The 16,171-nt window shown below is 36.8% G+C and overlaps 1 non-coding gene across 1 annotated transcript; it reads left to right on the top strand.

Annotated features, from left to right (window-relative positions):
• Positions 1 to 10,027: 10,027 nt before the first annotated feature.
• Positions 10,028 to 10,099, top strand: TRNAD-GUC (transfer RNA aspartic acid (anticodon GUC)). Its single transcript has one exon. It is a non-coding gene; the product is annotated as a tRNA-Asp (tRNA).
• Positions 10,100 to 16,171: the final 6,072 nt, after the last annotated feature.

Genomic DNA, 16,171 nt, shown 5'->3' with positions numbered 1-16,171 from the left:
AAATGAATTAATTAAATAAATAAAGATTTATTTAATTAATAGAAGAATTAGGCTAAAATAATTAAATAAATAAAGATATTTATTTAATTAGACATGACAATTTTAGGTGTCTACATTTTGCCCCTCTTTGAGGCAATGCAGCTTGTTGCGTTGTTTCAAAGAAGATAATATGAACTGATACAAAGTTGCCCCAAGATGGGAATGATATGCCCCCTCGAGAGATTGGATGAATATGTATGAAAAGATCGCAGACAATCTCTCGATAAGAAAGAAAGGCTAGAATGGACTGACCGGATAGGATAGAGTGACAGAGTCATGGGATAACGAAGACTGACACGGGAGACTAGGGCTAGGGTAGTCTATAAGATAGACTACGACATAAAACATCCTCATTGTCATCCACACATCCAAGAGATCAGAGTGCAGAGATAGAAGAGAGAAGTCAGCAGTGATGGCTTTGGTGCACAGATTCAATCGCGTTCGCCGATTTCAGAGGCCAGCAGATGCAGGAGAGCCGGTAAGTACCACAAAACCTCCTTGTACTTTGTCACAATAAATTTTGTCATAAATGCATTTTAGAATATGTCAAACAAGGTCAAAAAATGCTAAGGCGCGTCTGTGCTGGTGCCAAGTGCTTCTATGTTTGTGCCAGGAGCGTCTATGTAGGAAAAGGCATCTATGTCAAATGTGAGCGCATCTGCATTGTGCAGGCATGTTTGTGCTTATGTGGGCACGTTTGTGTAGAGAAGGCACATCTGTGTCAAATGTGAGTGCATCTGCGTATTTCAGGTGCGTCTGTGAAGAGCAAGTGTGTTTATGTCTTCAAGGTCGAATCGACAGTTTTGTGATAAATATACGCTATCAATTGGATAAGTTGCTGAGAGGATACACTCCAGTAGGTCCTCTAAGGAAGACTAGGATAGCAGATAGGGCTAGGATTGACAATTCTGTGATAGAACATACATTGCCAATTAGGAAACTACTCAAGAGGATACACTCAAGCAGAGGCCCTAGGATAAGATAGATCAAGGCACTTTGTGATGAACAAGGAATGCCAAAACATAGCACTTTGTGATGAATAGGGAGTACTAATATGAGCAACACTTTGTGATGAACAGGGAGTGCAAAACACGTAGTACTTTGTGATGAACAGAGAGTACCACTAGGATAGACAGCAACACTTTGTGATGAATAGGGAGTGTTACTAGGATAGAATGCCATATGATAGATATAAGCACTAGGATAAAAAACAACATTTTGTGATGAACAATGAATGCCACTTTGACTGACAGAGCTGATTTGTTTGAATGCAGGAGTATCTACCTATGCTGGAGTCACAGGAGAGATTCTCATTGACTCAGAGTTTATGACCAGAGCTGACATTTGAGGATAGAGCAGCTATTGAGGCTATGGGCCTGTGACATATTCTGTATGTGCTGGTTTCGGGTGAACATGGGGTTGCTGACTGCACTAGCTGAGAGATGCCACTCAGAGACTTGCACTTTCCATTTGCTGATGGGTGAGATGACAGTCACCTTGGAGGATGTATACAGGATTCTGAGGATACCGATCAATGGGGAGTTGATACTCTATGATCGAGACGGAGACAGGGATGCACTGAGACGAGTGTTTTAGGATCCGGGACTGGAGATGAGGGTTGGACACGTGGCATGGGACATGATGACATGGACAGGATTGGCACTACCAATAGTATTGGTAGGAGTGATCAGTGGGTTCCTCTATCCGGATAGGGCTACACGAGGACTGGTTGTGGGTTGGGGTTGCACATTGGAGACACTAGTGACACAGCATACCAGATATGCCTGGGGACTGTGCGTGCTGGCACATTTGTACTATGAGCTTCATTAGTTTGTATACCATGGATCCGTAGGATTAGGATTGGGCTGCGGAGTGACATCATTGTAGGGAGTTCATCATAGCCTAGAGGGCTCCCTGTGTATCAGTTTTGTACCATTTTGTATGATGAAACCTTTGGGTGATTGTAGCCATATGTATTTTGACATCATTGTATCATGACACTTATGATTATATGTACATATATATGAGATGATTCATCTTTGCGGCAGCTATATGCATGTGTATCTATGTGATGAGATGTTCCTATGTGATGCTTATGATATGTATGCAAATATGTACATAATGAAATGCAATATTTTTGTTCTTTTATGTTTTTAAATGTTATGTATATGCAATTGTGAATGTATGAAATGCAAATGAATATGATAATGCAAAGAACTATTTACATGATGAGAATGTAAAATGTGCTAACATGTGTTGTGTGCGGGATGTGATGCAATTGTGATATCTATATGTATGTATGAAATGCTTATATGTGGTAGTGCAGGTGCAACTACATGAGATGTAAATATTTTTGGCATGTCATTATACTCATTCATGTGATAGCAGGCTACACGGACTCAAGAAGGATGATGGAAGTCAATCAAGAAAGGGGGATGGAAGATAGAAGATATGAAAGTGAAAGAGCTTCTTGTGTGTTATCATCATTGAGCTTTATTATGGCAAAATAGGTTATGACAATCGAGGCATATGTTCGACCCAGAAAGTCATTGTACCTATTTGCATGGAGATAAGACAGTCGTAAACAAGGAATGCCCCAATTCACACTAGACTCACAGTGTCCTCATATCCTTGGACAAGTCATAGCATTACTAAGAGACAATCCACAGATAGCAAATAAAAATAGGTGATGATACCCCATCCTCGCCTTTCTAGTCAAAGACATCCTGGAGATAAAAATCTCTAGTCAAAGACATCCCAGAAAAGCTAAAAGGCATGTCACCAGAAAGATAAAATCAAAAGAAAACTAAGACTCGACACCAACATCCACTGTAGTCCTCAAGTTTAGTGTCTCTTGTCACTTGTATAAGTCCTATTTGATTGTGATCACAATGTTTACTTTCACAAAAGGATAGATAGCACTGAACCATATGTTGTCTGAGTCTGTTGAAAGATTTGATTTGTTGAAGCCCATTGTTGTTGTTGTGTCTCATTTGAAACTGACACTTTATCGCGGAGAAGACGGAACTTTATTGCGGACTGGTGATGCAAATGTTGCTTTATTGCGGATTGTGCGCGAAAAGACTAAAGAAAATTGGAAGAAACTTGTACTCCTCAAAACGTGTGATGTTCTCAGTTCCACACCCATTACTAGACATAGGATTTTCCTTAGCCACAGATAGGAGTTGATTTATTATGGATGGAAAGGGTGAAAAGGGAGGTTTATAATGAATGGCTAACCAATCTTGGGTAGATCAATAACAAGCCATGATGGGAATGAGTAAGTTTATTATGGATGGATAGGTTGTGAGTGTGTGCAAAGTGAAGCATGAAATGGAATCCTGAAGGAGGGAGGAGCAATGTCTCTACGCATGGCGCCGGTGACCCAGTTTTCACCATGGTACTTGCCCAAGGTGCCACCAAAGTGATTTTCACCGTTGGACGAAATATTTTTCTTTACTTTTTTCGATTTGTCAATTTTTTTGTGTCACAAGGCGCCTGTTTGCCAGGTTTTCACCAAGTAATGATTTTTTTATGTTTATGAGTTTTTTGTATTTTGAATTTTTTTTATCTTTTTGTATTTTTGAATTTTTATTTTTTTTTGTATTTTTGAATTGGGATACTCTGAAGAGCTATGTGTAAAACCTGCGAAGGTGCATGTTGTTGATAGGATCATCCAAAGGTTCGCCATCTGGGGTTGAGAGCTGATATGCACCAGATCCATAGGTTGTTGTGATGATGTAAGGACCAAGCCAATTCGGTTCGAACTTTCCCTTCTTCTCTCTGTCTTGCTGATTTTTAGGATTTTCTTTGAGAACTAAGTCACCCACCTCGAATGTGTGAAGCTTTATCTTATGATTGTAGTTGTATTGTTCCTTGACTAAATTATGTGTAGCTTGAGTGACTATCTTCCTTGATAAAGGAACTGAGATAGAATTACTAATGTGTGGACTACGTTTGCGCATATGCGTGTCACCTAAAGAAGTTTGGGCATCCCTGACAATAATGTCCCGCAAGGAAGCTCCATTAAAGGTCCATGATGTATTGCCAGAAGGGAAATGATGTGTGAAACAAGTGGATGAGTTATGAAGGCTTATGATTGCGAAAAGAAGTGAAAGTAGGATAGTATGATGGAGACTTAGGATCAACAAGTATGCTTTTTTACTTGAAATTTTAGAACTTTTGCCCCCAGTTATTTTGATATTAGGGGAGATCATCTCTTTCTCTTTTTCTTTCATAGAATATTTAGCCTTGACCTTGATTTTTGCAGAGTCCAATAGGTTTTGATTTTGATTTGGACTAAAGGTCTTCTATTTATTTTTTACTTTTAGATTTTTCTTTTCAAAGCTTGATTCTTGATCCCCAATGAGTAAGGGATTTTGTAATTCTTGTTGATCAAAGTCTGGGAGAGGATTGGAAATGGTAAGGCTATGTGAGCTCTCAAGAGGGCTGGCGATACGCTCAATAGATTATTTGTTGGAACCACTCTTAGGATTATTGATATCAAGAGTTGCTTGCACCACTGGAGGAGATTTGCATTCAGACTTAGTAACCACAACACTAGGTGGTTCATACCCAATTCCTTGATATTGTAAATTGTTTGTAGGTTGTTCTTGTCGACTGAATGTCTTAGGAGATAGTGGGAGTTGATCAACATGAAAGATATACTCACCAAATCCTATGTCTTTAATCTTGAATTTTTCTTTGAGCACTGCTTGTTTTGATGTAGAAGCTTTCAAGGATTCTGGATCAACATACGCTGAAAATGGAACAACTTCTTGATTGACTGGTATTGTTATTTCTGATCTAGGTCGCAGATTGTTGCAATATATGAATGGATTTGGATCAGCTTTGACGGTCACTTCAACTCCATTGTGTGGAAACTTGATGCGTCGATGATATGTAGATGGGACTGCGCTCATCTCATGAATCCATGGACGTCCTAGTAATATGTTGTATGTGAACTCTAGATCAAGGACTTGACAAACCACATCTTTTGTAACTAGCCCAACTCTGAGAGGTAAGGTGACTGTGCCTTTAGATGAACGCTCTTCATCATCATATGCTTTGATAGTAATTTTATTTGTAGCATTCACAGCTTATTCTGAATATCCCAATTGTTTAATTGTGTTCAAAGTACAAATGTTTAGACCTGCTCCTCCATCTATCAGGACTTGTTTTATTTGATGTTTGTGTAGGAAAGCTTCAATGTGTAAAGGTGCATTATGTGGCTGGCTCATGGAGGCGTCATCAGCTTCTGTGAATTTAAGGGAGTGTGGAACGGAAAGGTATCCCACCATGGCTTGAAACCGGTCCACGTTCAGATCAGTAAGGATGGAAGTGTCTCTCAAAGTTTTGTCAAGAATGGCTTTATGTGCAGGAGATATGCGTAAGAGCTCAAGGATGGAGATAAGCGCGGGTGTCTTCCCTAATTGTTCTACAAGGTCATACTCAGGTTTGGTTGATGAGGAAGCGGTGTTTTTAGCTGGAGCACCTTGCAAAGTGAATTTACCTCAACGATTTGTAACATTACATTCAGAGGTAGGTTCGGAAGAAGATCCAATGCCTTTCAGGACAATCTTGGGTCTCTGGGTAGAATTTTCAGGCATTGTCCTTGATGATAATGGTAGAGACGTAATTGTCCATTGAAATGTGATTGATAGTTGAATCATAGTTATAGGATGCTCTGGTATAGTTGGTCTAGTCATCTGTGGCTTTAGCTTTTCCTTTGTCATGTTTTGGGAATGGTTCTTTAAACATTTCATGTTCTTGATTAGATGAGTGTCCTTTAATCTCAATGTCACCTCTATCAATAAGATCTTGTATGATGTTCTTCAGTCGATGACAATTTCCTATTTTATGGCCCTTGCTCTTATGAAATTCACAATACTCATCATCACTCCATCAATTTGGTTTAACCTTTGGCTCATATGGAGGTAGTTCTGGAATTGTTATTATTTTGTTTGCCACTAGCTTCTTGAAAACTGATTCTAGTGGTTCTCCCAATGGGGTGTACTTCCTTCATGATTTGGAAGTTGTTTGAGTATTCACTTGATTGTTTGTAGAGCTTGATCCAGAAAAAACAATTTTGGGTCATACTGTATTGGCATCCACAACGCCATCATTGATTGTGTTCTTGTTTTTATTCCAAAATCTTAGCTTGTCTTTTCCTTTAAAGTCATCTTTGTTTTCTTTAAATATTTTGATGACTCCTTGTTCAATTAGGACCTTCTCTATTGCTAAGCCTTTTTCAATAATTTCTTTGAAGGTGGACAAACAAGATTTTCTTAGGTCATAACCAATGTCTTTGTTAACATTCTAAGTGAACATTTCTACCATTTGTTTCTGTGGAATTTCACAAGAGCATCTGCTAGCTAGATTTCTCCATCTTTGTAAAAATGATGAAAAAGATTCTCCATCCTTTTGCTTAGTGCTACACAAAGTGGTGATTGATATATCTGTCTCTATGTTGTATAAGAAATGTTGGATAAATGCCTCTGCTAAGTCACCCCATGACTTAATTCCAGGTGGGAGTTGGGAAAACCATTCCATAGCTTGATCACCTAAGCTCTGTGGGAATAATCTCATCAAATATGTCTCTTCTGCTGCCACCTCATTGCAAGCTGTGAAAAACTGTCTTATATGTGCCTTAGGATCCCCTTTTCCTCTGTACTTATTAAACTTAGGTGTCACGAAATGTGTAGGAAAAGGAGGCATTGGAATGCTTTTGTCAAATGGATAGGGACATATGTCTCTCATTGTGTAAGTTGGCTTCGGTGTATTTATGTCCTCCATTTTCTTTTGTAAATCCTTGATTTGTTGTTCCAAATTGTTCTTAGGTGGAGACCGACTTCTTGGACCATACCCCATGCCTGAGCCACTAGGTGGAGGAGGAGCATACTGCATATATGGATGATATTGATCATACACATGTTCATATGGAGGAGGTCTATAGTGATGTTGTGTATAAGGACCACTTGGTATAGAGTCATGATGAGGAATGAAATATCTGCTTTGTCCATGTATACCATACTCTACAGGAATGTCATGAGTTTGTTCTAGTGTGTTGCCCCCAAATTTGACACAAGGTTTCCTTGTCATGTCCAAATTTTGAACATGCCTTTGGATATCCAATTGCTTTGGTGGTAGGTCTTTAGCATTAGCATGTGATTGGTAGGTTTTTATTTTTGTTGATTTTTTGATAATTTTTTTCAAACAAAAATCATTCGTCCTGCATACCATAAAAAGGCAAAAAAAAAATTGAATTTTTTTCTTGAACTACGTGCCAAGGTCGTACAGCTTGGATCTGGAGAAAAAAATACTCCCAAAGGCTCAGGAACCAAAAAAGGTCAAATTTTATATGACTATAGGGGTTTTCGGGCCTTCTAAGCATGATGGTGAGTTCCGTTTAGGCCCAAAGTGCTCAGAAAAAAGGCCTATCCCTAGGTGCATAAAAAAACTTTCTGAAACTCCAGATCTGCTTCCAATGCATAAATTATCAAAACAAGAACAGATAGTTGCAGATCTGAAGCTCTGATACCATGTTGGAGTTGAGAAACACAACACCACAAGAGCCCAAATGATCTCTGCAAGTTGAAAAACCTGTTACAAGGAGAAGCAAGGAAGCAAATCACAGAAGAAAGAAATATACAGAAAATATGCTCAAAAAGAGAGAGCTCAATATTCACAAAATGTGTAATGTAAAAAACCTTCTTCTTACAAAGAAAAGAATGAACTTAACCTTTAATAGGTCAAGAAACCCTAAAAGAGAAAACCTAGGTTTGCACATAATAATTAATAAAAGAATTAATTATTATCAACCTAAAGTTAGCTTAAGTGTAAAAGAGATAAAGAGAACTTAAATAATTAAACAAATATAGTTTAATTAATCAAGTAAATACCCGAATACTCTAACACTCTCCTTTTTTCTCCAACCCTCTATATTTGTCAATCTCTTTATCTCTCCCCCTCTCTCAATATCTCTATCTCTCGCACTCTATCTCACTATCTATTTAAATATCTCACTATCTCTCCCTCTTCCTTTATATATCTCTTTATCTCTTCCTATCTATCCCCCTATCTTTCTTTCTTTATCTCACTCTACCTCTCTCTATCTCTCAATCTATTTTCTCCTATCCCTCTTTGATCTATATTTTCATCTCTACTTATATCTTCCTCTCTCCCCCTATATCTCTAGACATGCCTACCCTCTGCCTCGCCTCTCTCTCTCTCTCTCTCTCTCTCTCTCTCTCTCTCTCTCTCTCTCTCTCTCTCTCTCTCTCTCTCGGCCTCTATATCTAATCTATTTTTCTCTCTATATCTATCTCTCCCTATCATTTCTTTCATTTATCTCTCTATCTCTCTCTAGATATCTCTATCTCTCTCTACCACTATATCTCTACCTCTCTCTCCCTCTATTTATTTTTCTCTTATATCTCTATCCATTTCTCTCCCCTCTCTCTCTGTCTCTCCATATAGATCTCTCCTTCTATCCATATTTCTCTCCTCATTCTCCATCTCTATCTCTATATCTTTACCCATCTCTATTTCACTCAAACTTATCATGAGCTTGTTGAAAATGAAACTTTATTATCTTCTGGATATAAAGATTGTTTCAATTATTATTGGATCCTTGTAAGTGGATGCATAGTTAATTTGAAGTTATCACTTCTCCATTGAGACCTCTGCTGCATAAACAACATCATATCCTATCAATTGACCTCATGTACTACTCAAATATGAAAACAATATAGACCAATTTTTTTAATCAACCTTTCACACCTCTTCCGCATACCCATTGTACACCAAGATGCAATTTCTAGTTTATTAAATCCTTCTAGTAAGATAGCAAACAAATAGAATATTTTACACCAGAATTATAAAAGCCCCATTCAAGGGGATTGAGCTTGCAAACAAACCTCAACCCTTACGTATGCCAAATTTTTTTCAAGTGTGGTGTCACCTTGAAGACATACATTAATGAGAGGCCAACAAATTCAATGCCTAGAAAGCCAACAAAACAATGTGTCTTGTTTTAGGGGTGGGGGTTTGGATGACCACTTCAGAATTCTTGATTCAATTGGTCATTGCACTCATTATGATTCGACGACACCCATTTCAAGTCTCAAAACCTGGAGAAAGATTCGAGGTGGTTTATAACGACAATCAAAGAGCAAAATAGCGGTTGTAATGGTAGGGTGGAATACAAAGACTTTCCCAACATAGAATTATCTACTACCCACTTCTAGAAAGGAACATAAGATGGTAAGATTCGCCACTATGATTTCCTTGGCCTTGAGGCAAGTATTGACTATATTAAGTGAGGCTCAATTCTGAAGAAACTAAACAAGATGGAGAAGGATCTAAGAAGCATTAAAATGAGAACCGACAAAAATCTAATATGTGATTGGTTGGTGCAATGAAAGATTAATCACTGCTTAAAATTGCTACCCTCTACTTTAATTTCATGGTGAGAACTAATAAGAACATAGATTTATCGTTCTCACATCACATATTCTTAATAGACTCCAAGATCATCTTGAAAATCATATCTTTGCTAATTATATATTCATTAACTAAAATATGTCATTAAAAGTAGACATTCAAAAATATTCTAGTAATATATGCCTTAATTTACAATTTTACATTCATTCACAGTTCTTTAGAAAAACCAAGTATCTAACTTTCATAATATATCCATAATAATACCAGTAAATATTGTTTTACCCTATATAAAGTTTTGCATTCATGATATATTAATGATGGAAGTGAAAGGGAATGGTGCATGGAAAGGAATGATGAATGGTGATGGAAGACTAACAGAGTACATGAGCCCTTCTGATTAAAATTGTAGAGTCTATTCAGCATAAGTTTAGTGGACAATAAATGGCAATTTGTACACACATTCAAACTGCTTGTTAATAGCAATCAAAAGAAGTGTCTATTTACTAAAACTAAACAAACTGTGAAATGTAAAAGTCATTTGTCTGTCGTTGTAGTATGGTGGTGAGTATTCCCGCCTGTCACGCGGGTGACCCGGGTTCGATCCCTGGCAACGGCGTAAGATTTTTTCTGTTTGCCATCTACAGTATTAATTTTAGATAAGAAGCAAACAACCGGTGTCAACATTTTATAATTGAAAAAGTTTTATTCAAGTCTTTAAGGATGTAGTAATATTTTGGTCTAAATTTATTATTAGTTGGTTTATTATATTTTTGGGTGTTTTGATCTTATATGAGAAAATAAATGTTAGTTTAAATAATGGTTTGAGGAATACTACTATTAGTGTGGTTGTCATTTAAGAACAATTGACATGAGTGGTGTCACCCATACAAAAAATGTAAAAGACTAGTAGTAACATAATCAAACCCAACATTGTTACTTCTATGAGTACCACACACATTGCTACTACCGCTTTATAAAAGTTTTATAATTATAGTGATTAAAAGCACCTCCTCTTACTCATTAACAAGCATTAAGAAATTATAATTATTAAAAATTAATTACACATAATCTAATAATATTAAATTTTTAACGAAGAATTGTTAAATTCATTACCTCGTCATTACTCAAGTCTTAATTCTCTTCTTCCTCAATCCTCTCAATATCCATTGAGAAATCAATTTATATGCCAAATAAATGATACATGAATCAATTAGAAATGATTACCAAAATAATGAAACTAAAGAGATAATATAAATTGAACTATGTTTTGGTCTTAGCCTGTTTGCATTGATTGGAAGAGGAGGGGTTCTTAGCATTGTGAATTTTCACTTGACCAAGGAGGAGACACATCATCTCAGGCACTCAGCTTGGGCCATTTTCCTTGATGTTTCAACAACTATCATAACAACTCTTCTTGGGATTATATCTCTTAGCTATGGGTCATGATTAATGAGGGAGAATAAAGTAGATTTTTGTTTAGGAAAATAAAGAAGAAATTTGCTTTTAGGTTAATGATGTTGAGTGATTTTATTTTATACGTAGTTTATAGTATTTGGGATTATTTGATATTTTTGTTATAAAGGTGAAGTCTAATTGTATATCAATACAAAATGTATTATAGTAAAATTTAAAATATTTGTTTTTTTTTTCATTTCAAATGTGATTTCAATAGATTTTTTCAATCTATATGAAGTCAATTTAACTATGGGTGTTAATATGATGTATGAGTAATACTATGATCTATGCTTGATAAAATAAGGGACAACAAGTAAACATCACACACTAAGCCTTTGAGCATTCTTATGTGGCAATTGTGGGCCCATTACCTTTGTCAAGTTCTACTTCTGTTCATTTTCCTTTCCGTTTCTGTGAACTTTCAAATTTAAACATTTATCACACCCGAATTTTGGTGGATGTTCATAAATGTTTGATCACAGCTTGTAGTCATTTTATATTTCCCAGCGTGATCCTAGCCTGTGTCAAATGGGAGCATCTTGCTACCATCACATGGAATCGACAAACAATCTTCTTTCCATCTATCAAATCACACATGGGCCAACAAAGAAAACTGTGGAGTTCACACCTAAGTCAATTATCATTAGAGACTTGGAGAGTAGAGATATCATTGGGACTGGAGTTGTGGATCATGCACATCTCGGTTATATTCCTTTTTGGATTTTGTTCCTATTCCTATTGATGAGGATGATTTTACATATGATGATTCTTCACATGATGATTCAGATTTTGAGGAGAACTTTGGGTAATTGAACTTGGGGATTCTCATATGTGACCTCGTTCTTGAGCCTTGCATTTCCTCTCCTCCTATTGATATCACATCACGTATTGCACTTGATGATATAGATAGTATGACAGTTTTACCCTTTTGTGCTTCAGTGCAACAAGATATATCATGTCTTCCAGCTTCAGTTTCTTCGGATGACTACTTGACAAACATTGCACATTTTTTTGTGGAGACCTACATTGCATATTTGGGAGACATCATTGATGATATTCATCTTCTCTTTGATGAAGATGATCCTTCTTCGATTGTTGCGAGGGAACACTCTGATCCTCTTGTTCATTCTCTACATGATCATTCTTTTGAGGTTGACATGATTGTGGATTCTCATGTACAGCAGTTGGAGGAGGTATCTTAATTCTTAGAGGATACATGTGAGTCTTTGTGTCTTATTCTACATTCATCTCCACTAGATATTGGTGCCTTTTTTAGTAGTGTGGATCAGTACACCACCTTTGGAGGGGGTAAATTTTAGCATCGACATGGGGATGCTTGAGCATTTTTCAGAGACTTCATTCATCATAAGTTTTTTTCCTACATCTTCCATTCTTGATTGGGGAAACTTCATGGATACACCTTTGGTTTTGTTTCTTCCCAAGGGGAGGAACATTGTTCGACGTTCGTGGAACAATTTCTTCATTCAGCTTCAAGCTTCTACCATTGGTGCAGATTCTACATTGGGGGGGGCTACTTAGTCTCTCTTCTTCTCTCATATGGGGGGGACTTTTTCCTCACATGGGGATTCGTCCTTCACATGCTTCTTTGAGAGTTCTTTGCATAGTTTTCATCTCTCTTTTGAGGGAGGGTTTTTTCCCTTTGTGTTTTTCTCTCTTTCCCCGCTTTATGAGAGATTGCATTTGCATTTATACATGGGTATCTAACATGACCTTGTAGTCAGGACCCATCTTGCATTTCTTAGTTGCATTGTAGACTTAAGTGCATTCCCCTAAGTTTCACTTAAGGGGGGGTGTTGGTGTAATTATTTATTCATCTTGGATATAATTACACTTTACTTAAGTTTACTTAGGTATATTCATAACATTGTAGTTTGCATATGAGAAACTTAGGGAGATGTGCATACATTGGGAGTGTGTATGTAGGAGAATTTCCACCTTTTATGGTGTGATCTTGTTGTTACATTCCACTTTCGGTGGGTAATCCACCTCATGTGGAATATTTTACTATTTCTCCTACCTACCCTTGCATCTCATTGAGCCACATGTCATCATTGTGTGCTCTCTTGTCTCTTAGCCTTTCCTTTATAAGTAGGCTCGTCATACATTGTATGTAATCTTGATGATCCAGTTGATCTCTTTTGCATCTTGATAGGAATACAGTTTATTCTTGTCATATTTTATCTCTCTTGTCATTGTGCTATCTATTGGTCTCTTTGATCTTGGTTGCTTCAAGCATAATCTCACAAATTTAAAAAAGAAAAATACAAAATATACAGTTTTCACTCACTAGATAGAACACAACATATTCAACTTGATTCATTTTCTTTCAAAATTATAAAGTAAACAATAATTATCATCATCCAATACAAATTTTAAAAAATATATTAATAAAAATACACAATTAACTAGTAGATTATAGTTATTACAATATTACAATGTTTAGATTATAGATAATATGCTTAAAATAACATATATATTATTAAAAATATATTTACATTAGACTATTATTAAAATATTTAAAATATATTATTTATTATAGTTTATATAGTTTTAAAACTTATGGTTGGATAATAAATTACATTTCATTTTTTAATTTTTAAAATATGTTTTTAATATTTTATTTATGAGTTTAAATACATAATTTTAAAAATATTGTAGAGTTATTTTTATTTTTTTTGGCAAGTCCTATCTTTATGGGGATAGCTCCCTATATTACTTATAAAAAACATATTACATGAGATCTAACTTCCATAGCATCCTAACTTCCTACTACTTACTTCAAAAATCTACCCAATATAGGCTTACTGAAACATCAATATATGTATCCCTATACTATCGTTGAACATTAGTTAAACATTCTCAAATATTCCACCTCCCCTAAATTGATTGCAGTATAATAGACAGAAATTCTCTCATCTCCACCACCTTCACAGTAGATGTCGTTGAGAGCCAATTGTCCTCTGAATTCAACATTCTCTGGAATGGGACTTGATTCATGTTAACAAATCCAACCCTAAATACCTCCCAAGCATCCTCGAAGAAATTCCTCTTCTTTTTCTTCACCTCTTTGGACTGCAGTTTCTCTTCATCCTCCGATTCGGATCCCTCTTCTGATTTAGAAGATAAATAATTATCCGAGTTGAAATATATGCCAAAAATACTCACCCACTTTTTTGCTTCTAGGTCCAATATTGCACTGGCAATAGCCTGACCATCCACTGCCCATATGAACCCATTGATTCTTTGAATGCACCTTTCCCTTGAATCCAGAATGTCAACCAATGGGCAGATCACAACTTCATACACAAACTCGTCACACAAGTGCCTATCCCCTTCAAGAGTATTATTAACAAGTCTCCATACGACATCAAAAACTCTTTCATCTGTATGGAAAATTCTTATGCATTACTCCTGCAGGGCTTCGTTCACACACAAACGGCTAAGACCAAATTGATGCACCATACTAACCTTCTGAAGACGTTGCCTTTGTATGCGAACCTAGACCTTGTTGTCACCTCATTTTCTAATCTCCGATATAAACTCTGATGTCTTTTGGACCTTTCTCTAGCCTGCATAATCTACGGCCTAGAAATTGCCTTTCTCTCTGCTCAAGGACTTAAGATGTCCCTTTGAAATCTCTGTTCATTCTATTTTGTGATCCTTTATCCACCTACACTTTCTAATTTGAGTATTGAAAAAACCACGAAGGAACCATTTTGTAACACTCCTATCCTAGTCAAATTCAGAGTGTCGCCAATTACCCTATTCCTTCATGGGCTCTGTCCTGTCTATCACATCGCAAGATCTCCTCAAATTCTCTAGATGTACCTTCCTTATCCACATGGTTAATTTTATTTTCTTCTCTTATGCCTTGGTTTGTAGGCTAGTCAGCCACTTTGTACCCTTCTCAAAACAAATGAACTATTTGAAATTCCCCCATTATGTCTAACAACTTGTTGATTTCTAGGCATCCACCCCTTGAGTTTCTAGTTGTTGAAATTGACATTCGCCACTCCGTTCATATTCACTTGTGAGTCTCCCTCAATGATTATCTTCTTGACACTTTTCTCTTCACACATTGATAAACCTACTTCAAGGGCTCTCAATTCTGGTTCGTTATTAGTTGTTTCTCCTAAAGCACCAAATAATACACATATCAGTTCGCCCAAGTCCCCTCTCAATACTGCACCATATCTTTCCTTGCACGAATTACCCTTACTAGCTCCATCGAAGTTTAATTTTTTCCAACCCTTTGGAGGAACTTTCCATCTTACTATTTTTCGGTCAATCTTCTTATTTACCACCTGGCATGGAGAGTTTCCCTTCAAAGTCCATCTAGAATTCATAACTTTATCCTAGTTATTATATGCACGAACCTTCTTATCATGTAGCTTACATATCACCACTTCATTAATATCCCTCTTCAATCAATCTATGTTTGAGATCATGGAGAGACTCTCCTCCTTAAAAACATGTATGTTCCTTTCTGTCCACACGTGCCAGACAATAATGGAAGGACCCACTATCCAAAGATCTCCCCATTTTGACCTCTTGCCCGACATCGGCCACGACAAAAGAAAATTCTTTCAACTGCTTGTTTCTAACTGTATGCCACATCATCCTTTCAAAGAACCAATCCCAACATTATTTGGCCATCAGGCACCAAAAAAGAAGATGATCTAGGGTTTCTTCATCTTCTTTACACATTATGCATCTACTCAGGCATGCTATACCTATTGATTTGAGTTTGTTGCCTATCAGTATTCTCCCATGAAGGAATATCCACAGAAAGGAACCCGCTTTTGAAAGAACTCTTCTAATCCAACACAATTATGAAGGCCATTGGTAATTGCATATTCTATTTCTTTGTATTTCATAACCCAGTCTTACCTTATACTCCCCCGATTTGGCTACACACCATTTCAGAGAGCCTTCTTCCTCTGACCAAATAACCACTCTCTTAAGTAGGATGTATTCAAGTTTTTTGCAGTTTGTTTTGCTACCTATACCACATTTTTCCATATTATGTGCTCTCCTCTCTGTGTTTGGTCTTCTATGTAATCTGCCACTATATCCCCTATACTTCCCTCAACCTCATCTATCCAATCTGAATCCTCAAATCTTTCTGTCAAAGCAGGCTCTCCATTCCATGAGTCTCTCTAGAACTTGGCCTTTTTCCCGTTTCCAATTTTCCAAGACAGGTGATCGATTA

The sequence above is a fragment of the Cryptomeria japonica genome, chromosome 9, assembly GCF_030272615.1.
Source record: "Cryptomeria japonica chromosome 9, Sugi_1.0, whole genome shotgun sequence".
Lineage (NCBI taxonomy): Eukaryota > Viridiplantae > Streptophyta > Pinopsida > Cupressales > Cupressaceae > Cryptomeria > Cryptomeria japonica.
The sequence above is the reverse complement of the archived record's forward strand: the minus strand, read 5'-3'. Positions and strand labels throughout refer to the sequence as shown.